Here is a 10101-nt window from a genome sequence, read left to right as displayed (position 1 = left end):
AGCATTGGATCTGAACATGGTGCTAAAAACACTGTTCTCACCATCAAAAGTTCATTTAAAGAAGAGCTAAATTACATTTTAGCAATTAACACTTCCAATAAGTTTTATAGTCTTTTCCCCCAAGGGGCAGAGGGTCCTCTAAGACTCATCGCTTAAATTTCAGTTACGCTTAGCAGATATTTGGAATTGAAATTCTCCGCACAGCCTCATTACAATCCATAAGCTGCAAGGTATGGCAAGTGCAACTTACTTAAAGGCACACTGTCACTCTCTTTTTAAAGTCTTTTTTAGCCCTGTCACATGGGACACTTTTAGACACTTGTGGGCCCAGGAAAAAGAACCCAATAGCACACCCAAACTGCAACAGATTTGTGGCAGCACTGCCCTACCCCGGCTTAATTATTATTTTATTATTCACATGTATTTATAAAGCATATTCTGTAGAATAGATGATTTGTTGGAAAATGCAATGGGGAGTGAAGGGTAAGAGGGAAAATATACCATTATATATATTGGAAAATGAGATAAGGAGAAAGCTCACAACTAATATTGCTTGGTACATATGTTGATAGTGGGGAGTCAGCCATACTGGTGGTGCAGGTGGCATATGTGTGCTCCTTGGTTGGCAAAACCAGTATTCATCAACCAAAGGAAGGTCTGAATAATCTTGTTATTGCTACTAACATTGTTATATTGTTACTAATAAGGAAGAAGGATACAATTATAGGAAGAATGGTGTTTTTTTTCAGAAAATCTGGCAACCCTTTCTGCAGTGCAATGACTTTACATGCTGTGCCACATGCTCAGTGCACTACTTTCCCAATTCACTGTTTACTTTCTAGTTTTACCTCCTCCCTTGAGTTAAACCCCCATTGTCCATTCATTACAGTTTTTAATTTTGTAATGCTTCCTCCTTCTCATTCCTCTATATCCTCCTTTTGTTTATCTCTACATCTCTCACTTCTTTCTTTCCCCAGTCGTTACTTCTCTCTCTCTCTCTCTTTATCTGCCTCTCCTTCGTTTCCTCCCTCTCCACATGTCAGACTTTCCTGGCCGAATTACTGACGCCTTTTGACGCAGCCTCTCAAATTTTTTTCGTAATCTAAATTGAAAACTGTTCAAGTAGAAAAATAATTTCACAGCTTCGCCCAGAAAAAGCAGCCTCAGCAAGTGTGTATGTGCCGTCTGAGGGGGGGGGGGAGGCTGGCACAGCTGCTGCCTGTGAGATCATGGCATAATGCAGCATAGTATGTCTGTGTGTTGTGGGGGGAGAAGCTGGAACTGACGCTACCTGTACTGTTTTATCACTGCATAATGTAGCATTGCATGTGTTTGTGTGCTGGCGAGATGTTGGCACGACAACTAAATTGTTTTGTGTGATTAGGGCATAATGTAGCTTTGTGTATGCAGGGGTTGGGCGGACGTTGCTGCTGCTGCCTGTGCTGTGTGATCATGGCATAATGTGGTTTTTAGGGAGGGTGACTGGCACTCTTGCTTCCAGCATAATGTGACCAAGGCATAATGCAGCAGTGTGTATGTATAAGGAAGGAAGGCAATGTCACTGACTTTGCAACACTTTTTTAAAAAAAAAAAATATATATATATATACACTTGTAAAGGAGATTTATTAAATATATTAAAGTGGAAGTATGGCTGGGAAACAAATGTGTCATAAAACACTTAGTACCAAGGAAACAGCCAGTGCAGTAAGAATAAGTGCCTTATGCATTGAGTGAACAGTACATACTATACTAAGAGGATTTCATCCTATTCATGTACCCCTTTAAGGGTAATGTTCTAAAAGTAAACACAAAGATGTCCACTATGAAATTAACAAAAACTTTTTCTTGGAACTCATTCAGACTCACTTGGTCATAGCACAGCTGCTGAGGAGCCAAACCACCAATGTTTTATATTATGGCATGAAGGTCCATAAGCTAAGCCTCAATCAACTGTGGTCTAATTTTTCTAAATCAAAATCTGTTGTTCAGCTCGACTTCATGTATCTTATTTTCCTTCTTACTCTAGGGCAGTTATATTGAGCCTTATCTTTCCCAGGCAACCCGTGAAGGGAAATTATTGGAGAGAGGTGGGTGATAGGGCAAAGAAAAAGAGCAGGCATCAGCTATGGACCCATGTCAGGTAAGATCTATACTGAAACATGAGTTTCCCCAACCACCCTGATCTAGTTCTTAATTCCACAGACCATAGCTTTTCTTATATCAAAATTAACATGTTTACTGGAGATGGAGTTGGTCAGCTGGAGAATATACAGCAAAAAAGGTGTTTGGAGCATTTGGAGAGAAACATGTATCAATTTTCAACTTTCCACATGGCTGTGCAAGTGCCAACTGCCCTTGTTTTGTCCTTTGGGTCTGCACAAATAAGAGTGAAGACTGATTCCGAACATTGACAAATATAGATCTTGATTGTTCAGTTGGTGCTCGCTGTAGTGGGTACAGACAGTTGGTATTGTCATAAATTGGAACTCATAAAACTACTGGCAAGCACATGTTTAAACACCCTTGGGTACAAAGCCTTAGGCAAGATACTTACCTGTGTGTAAAAGATTCTCTTCATCTATTGGTTTGGTTATTGTTTGACTGACTGAAAGGGATGAAAATTAACATGGGCAAGTTGAATGAAGTGTATTGTTAGCCAATCAAACATTGGGGTTGAGGCTGCTCAATTGTGTTCCTTCTAATTCTTTGTAGATCATTGTTCTTCAAGACCATGTTTCAGAGAGGAACTTAGTAAGGCATAATGTACAGAGTTCTGTATATCTCTGTGCCAAATTCAGAAGGACTTCAGAATATGGTTCTCTGAATCTGTAGAATCACATTAATGTAATGATTCTGAACTGGGTCTTTCTACCACATTTGCAAACAAAAATTTGACTTTAAATTATACCCCTCAACAACTGGAATCACTTTTTCTTCTGTATTCTCCACTGATCCATGTTGTACTACTATTTTATTTGCAGTTAATGAATGTTAGAACATAAAATTTAACATTGTAAAATTCAGGTGAAAAAATAATTCATTTATATATATATTTTTCTTGCAAAGTAATTTTGGCCTTGCTTGAGGTGTGAGGGGTTAACAAGCATTCATCAATATTCAGGGGGGAGAGAGAGAGCAGGTTGCCATCACGAATATATTTTCTAACATCACTTCTTGGGTCTCTTCCAGCTTGTTACAGTCATTTGATGGGAATTGCTTTGCAGAAGTTGGATGGGAAAGTGAATTACTGTGGAAATGAAAACTGTACCCCTGCATTTCTCCCACCTTTTTAAATACACTCTTTTCCCTGTACTCTGCATTTCTCCCACCTTTCTAAATACACTCTATTCCCTGTACCCCTACATTTCTCCCACCTCCTCTCTGTATCCCAGTTTTTCTCCGACACCTGCATTCTTTTTCTGCCTTTGCCACCTTCCTTTAACACTTTGTATTATCTAATCCCACCATCTCTCAACTTTTTTCATTGTTTTATTGGTTTTAGGCTGATTCCTAGTTATTGTAAAGTAACACTTTATTAATCATTCACCATTATCTATTTACTCTTCTGAAATATGGGTGCTGGGAGTTGTATTTCAGTGTCTTCAATTGCTTCAAAGCACTGAAATACAATTCCCAGCACCCATAGTTCGGAGAGTAAATAGATAAATAGATGGGCCTCGCAAAGGTTTACCTCCAGCCCAGTCATTCCTAAAGATAACCCTGTGGAATGTAGTGGGTTTTGTGTATTTCCAGCAGTAATCACATGTTAGATCAGGGCTGTCCAACTGGTGGCCCACGGGCCGCGACCCGCCCCATCTGTGGCCCCCCACATGCTGTGTCTGTTTACCATATGTAAACTTTAAAAGGTATCACTACAGAGATTAACTGTCCCCTACATTGTTTAAACCTCAAATTCACACTGTAATCCCCCCTGTATTGTTCACACTTGTAACACCTCTATTGTTTATATCCTAAAACCCTGTACTGTTCACACCTGTAGACCCAGACTGAAACTGACCACATTGTTCACCTGTTCACACCTTGTTCAAAATGCTAATGGGGCACCAGCACTGTGTCACTGTATGTAGTACATATTAGAATATTGCTTTTCTGCTCTGTTCTGCCTTCCCTCCTTGTGTGTGCCATTCTCTGCTTGCCCAGTGCTGCTTGTGTGTGCCATTCTCTGCTTACTCAGTGTTGCTTATGTGTGCCATTCTCTGGTTGGCCCTCGGTACCACAGAAGTTGGACAGCACTGTGTTAGATGCATGAAAGATTTGTAAATTGAATAGGTACAGAGGATATGAAAATGTAGTCTGGAATTTCCATTGCAGCCGTTTTAGAGGGACAGTGAACTTCATTAACTGTTACTGAGATTTCTGCCTTTACTATCATGTCCCAAACAAGAAGGCAGAGAGCCAAATTAGTGGATCAAAGTTTGTGTGCAGTCAGACCATTTCCAATCTCATGGTGGATTGTGGATATAGCCTCCTGATGTGATCTCACCTATATTAATAATTGGGCAATAAAAACACAGTTGGTCCAACTGCTCTAAACCCGTGTATGTCTGGCCTCTTGATTCCCCAGCATTCCAATAAACTCAACTGATTCTGTTAACAGCTATTCCCTTTTCTTTTTCTTTTCTCCTCTCACAGTTCCCCTCCGTGGCCTGTATCTATCCTTAGCCTGCCCCCTGCTGCTTTGACATTCTTAGCCATATGCTGCCACAAGCGTCCTTAAGTGTTCATTCATTCTATTTATTATAATCTGTTGCTACTGATAATACTCATCATTTGATGATTTTACTTCTCTTAATTCCATTTGAATTTCCTTATAAGGTCATCTAATTGTTCTGTTTATACGTAACCTAACAGTGATACAGATAGAGGCCCATGGGACCCTTGCACTATGTTATCTGTAGCCCCCTTCCTTGTTGTCACGTATAGTCGTTTATCCATGTCTCCAATCATCAACATTATTTTTATCCCCTCTGCTCTATAATCATTGTACTTTTTTACCTGCATGTGTTATTGAATGCTACCCCCCTTGCACAACATTGCACCCATGCAGGGTTGCCACCTTTTCTGGAAAATAATACTGGCCTTCCTATATATTTATCTTTTTTCCATATTAATAACATTGGGATCAGCCATCATTTTTACCGACCAGATGGCAACCCTACACCCATGTGGCCTATTTTAAATCCTCAAGGCCATCTGAGAAACTAAGCCCCTACTGTATCGCTATTGATTTGCTCCAAATAATGGATCCCTGTTTTACTTTTATTAACATTTTGAAATAATTGTCATAACTCCTCCTGGCACTCAATAAAGATGAGATAAAGGATTCTTTAGAATCACCAAATTTTGCCATTTTGAGACTATTAAATTGTTTTGTCAAGGGAATGCATTTGTTCAAATCCACAAAGCTTGTAACTGTTGTCTGCAAGTGATACAACCATTCACTTAGTGAGACCACCAGCTTGTTGGGAGAAGAAAGAAGCTCCTTTTAGTTTACAATTGTTAAATGAAACAACAGGTAAACACTGGCAGAGGGATGTTTCTTAGGTTGCATTTGTGTTCATTGGGGGCCTCATAAAAGGGGGTTACAGTATTTTACTAATGACTTGAATATTGTGGCAGAAAGTATATAGCCGGGACTATCCAATTTATTAATATGATTTTTGCAGCTAGGTCTGGGTTGGCAATACACTTAAAAATCTATTTGCATACCTCCCAACTGTCCCTTTTTCGGAGGGACAGTCCCTCTTTTGACTGCTCAACCCGCAGTCCCTCATTTGTACTGGAAAGTCCCTCTTTTCTCTGCACTGAACAGCCAGAAAAAGAAACAAAGTTTCTCACTTAATTGGCTTTTAGCAGAGAGCCCAGAACAGCTAACAGGTGCAAATAAGATACTTTGTAACAATTTTGAGACACAAAAACATAGTTTAGATAAGGAGAAATATTTTCAAACTTTCATAACCTGCCAAATTTTGTAAAAAAAACATGGTAATTAGGGGGTGTGGCCACAGAAAGAGGTCAAAAAATTGCTGCGCTACGTGCGGGAAAAAATTTTTTGTCCCTCTTTTTACTTCCAAAATGTTGGGAGGTATGCATTTGTTTAGCAATGACAACAAACAAGCAGATCTTTGTTTCATCTAGTCACCCACATGCAGGACAAAATTGGGCTCATCTGATCGCTGACCCAGGGTACAGTGGTTAAATCATGCTGCAGGCCTATGGGCAAAACTGCATCAACATGCGAGGATAATCATCAACATGTCAAACTAGCATTTTTGGATCAAAGGTCAGCCTGACATCACTCCATACACATTCAATGGCACACTTGCATTACTTATTAGTATAGGAGTGGTGACAAGATGGAGTGGGGCTTTGTGTGCTGGGACCTTAGATCTGTCAGCTATGTTTAACATAGCTGCCAGCTATATGTAACCTACATGCACAGTCAGGGGCGTAACTAGGAAGCAGACCCTGCAGCTGCAGGGGGGCCATGGGGCCATGGGGCCGAACGATCGGATTACAATGCTGCGAATGGGCGTGGACGGATCGCAGGACCGCATCAACTAGCTGACACGGTCCTAGATCGCAGAAAAAAAATCAAACTTGACCGATCGATATCTGCCCGATTTTTGGCCTGATATCGATCGGGAGCCCCTCACACACGGGCAGATAAGCTGCCGAATCCGTCTAAAGGACCGATATCGGCAACTTTAATCTTTAGTGCCCACCTTTGGCAAGAAACGCATCAGGTTTGAATATGTTCTTATAAAGATCTTCTACTTTTTTATATCATCCGGGCTCCTTTTTCTAACGGTAAGTCTACCCATCTTGTGTTTTTGCAAGAGAATTGCATCTCCCCCTCACAAGTATTTACAAAGGGTTGGGTGGGTAAATAGGGTTGCCACCTGCCTTCCTATATATTTATCTTTTTTCCCTATTATAACATTGGGATCAGCCATCATTTTTACCGGCCAGGTGGCAACCCTAAGGGTTAGACAAGAGGGTGTCCCCCATCCCAACACCTCTCTAGTGTGTTACGGGTGCCATTGAAAGGCGCAAAGGATGAAACTACCTTCACCCGCCAGGGTTACACTCTGCGCCCAATTCAGTTGTTTTAATGACTACTATAGGCACATTTTTGCGCCCCTTTATGCTCTTGGGTCTCTGCAATTGCAAATGAGCCCTCTTTGTCATGTGCCCATATTCAGGTGAATTGTTTGTGGACAGTTACTATCTCTCTTGTGTCATGAGCAAAACGTGGCAGCTTTAATCAGGTATGTCTTATGTCTACCCTGCAGCAACACCTCCTACAGCTACACAGTTCCTTCTACAGAAAAATACAAGGATTCACTTTACACTTTATTAGCAACACTGAGGCTCAGCAGGAATATTCCTGACATTCAACTGCTGCTGCCCCTTTAATAAACTCGGCTTGGCTTACGACGCAACGTCACTGACACAAGCACGCAGAGCGTGGTTATAGCAACGCACCAAGCTGAGCCGCTTCACTTTATGACAGTGTTGCAACTTGGCAGCGCTACAACCCGGAAGTGCGTCGCTTGGTTTCCGGCGGTGTGCTGCTGGGAATACAAGCGGCAGAGATGGATGTGGCGGAGTTGTTGCGGTACCAGGTGAGCTCGCTAACCGAGGAATCTGCTTGTATTCAGTCGGTAGCATGAAGCAGAGACTTGCACCCACAATCCCATACTTGTGTCAAACGTTGCCACGTGTATTTGTATATAGTTGTGCTCTGTGCTGCTCAGTCCCTGCTGCCTCCTGTTCTGGACAAGCCCAGTTGTGCCTATCAGGGTTGCCAGGTCTAATTTTCAAAACCAGCCACAGTCAGCTACAAAACCAGCCAAGAGACACTTCAAAAGTAGCCCCACCATAGCATAATGTGTGCAGTGGGAAAAAAAGTCTAAAAAATAAATCAGTATATGTGAAAATACGCTTTTTTTTAAACATTTTAAATTTTCAGTTTCATAAATTTTTCCATGAAGCAAAATGGGACAGATTCACCTGTCACCAGGGGCGTAACTATGGCCAAGGAGTATAGGGGCCTCATAGCCCCAATACATAAACAATTTCAATAAATATATGGTAAAACGGCTCAGACATTTTGGTGGCCAACAGATTTTTGCCCCAAAATTGTCTGAAATTGAGGTAAGTCACAGGAAAAATGTGAGACTGATTAAGAGGGAAAGGAGACTGGGGTACAGAGCCCAACATCTGGTAACTCCCGACTTCTACACTCGTAAGTCCCATTGCATGCTGGGTATTGTAGTCTTACATTAAGCGTAGCAGTCGGCAAATTCACAAACAAAAACTGCATTACCCAAAATGCATTGGGAGACGCAGGCTCCTCACATTAGGGCAAGAAAAAAACTTCGGCTGGTTTCCAAAGTACAAACTAGCCAAAGGCCAAAAAAGTAGCCCAAATCCGTACTACTTTGTACTTTCAAACCCCGCCTGTGGTTTAAATTAGTAGCCGAATTTGGCTGAAAAACTGCCAACCTGGCAACCCTGGTGCCTACTGATACAGGGGAACCCTGGAGATACAGTAGTACCGAATGAATAGGGTGCACATGCCACTCACTCTGTAAACGACACCAACCAACTATTGGTGTTAAAGTGCCTGCCTTAAAGCACTGTTCTTAACGCATTAGCCTAAACCCCTGGTGACTGCAACAAAGCTAGAATTCTGAGGGGAAAAATTGCTGCTTTGTGGGCGGAAGAATTGAACTTTGCTCGCTGCTAGGCTTGGGTGAATTTGACCCATTTCGTTCCGCCAAAAATTAGCAGCTGGCGAAATGTTGCCTATGCCCATTAAAGTTTATGGGCGTCAAAAAAAAATTTTCTAAGCAGGGCCAATTTTTTTGTGGCAACATACAAGTCTATGGGCGTCATTTTTGTGGCGAAACAAGGCAAAAAAAATTCACCCATCCCTACTCACTGCACCTGTGGTTGTAAATGACACCTAGAATATTATCAGGGTTTTTGGCTAGGAGTTGTACGCACAGCTGTCATTATTCATCCGATACGTTGCCGAACCACAGAATCCTTTATTGTACCTAATGTGCTTACATCAAGCATTTGTATATGCACATGATATTATGTTGTTATGTTGCTTGTCTGACTTTCCCTTAAAGGAAAATGAAACCCTAAAGTTAAAAAACCCTTACCCCCCTACCCTACATAGACCCCGCTCGCAAATGCCTCTAACGTTTTACTTACCCCTCAGTGCAGATTCAGGTATCGGAGTTCACAGGCGCCATCTTCAGCCGCTTCGGTAATCTTCATAAGGAGACTGGTGCTTTGGCAATTTCCATCAGTTTGCTGCGCACGCTGCGCCACACCGGTCTCATTCCAAAGATTTCCAAAGAGAAGAAGATGGCGCCTGTGAACTCCGATGCCTGAATCTGCACCAAGGGCTACGTAAAACAGGGGCATTTGCCGGGGTAACACTTAGGCTGGAGGCAGGGGTTCTATGTAGGTTAGGGGGGTAGAATATTTTTTTTAACTTTAGGATTGAATTCTCCTTTAAGCTAACTTTTGATTTAATTTTTTTTTCCATTTCTGCCTTTGGAACGGGGATGACATTGCAAGCCATACACTTTTTCTAGTTCAGATGTTGTCATATAGTCCAACAAAAATAAAGACTTTGCTTTCTACTCTTGACCGTTTTCCTAAAATGAAAGTCTAAGCTTTGCCGTTCCTCCCTGGTATATCAGACTAGCATACTCTGTATCAATCAAACTGTTCAGCTGACCCCCAAAATTGTTCTCCCCAACAGAGATGTGGGTTAATAGAGCAGCATGCATTTATTTAGCAAGGTAACCAAACAATACAATCAATGAACACCTGCTTTTGCATTCCATATTTTAGCTTTTATTGGGTTTATTTGGGGGCCCATTCACTAAGTTCGAGTGAAGGAATAAAAGAAAAAATACTTTGAATTTCGAAGTGTTTTTTTGGCTACTTCGACCATCGAATGGGCTACTTCGACCTTCGAATCGATTTGATTCGAACTAAAAATCGTTCGACTATTCGACCATTTGGTAGTCGAAGTACTGTCTCTTTA

This window comes from Xenopus laevis, chromosome 9_10L (assembly GCF_017654675.1).
Source record: "Xenopus laevis strain J_2021 chromosome 9_10L, Xenopus_laevis_v10.1, whole genome shotgun sequence".
Lineage (NCBI taxonomy): Eukaryota > Metazoa > Chordata > Amphibia > Anura > Pipidae > Xenopus > Xenopus laevis.
Note: the sequence above shows the minus strand (reverse complement) of the source record.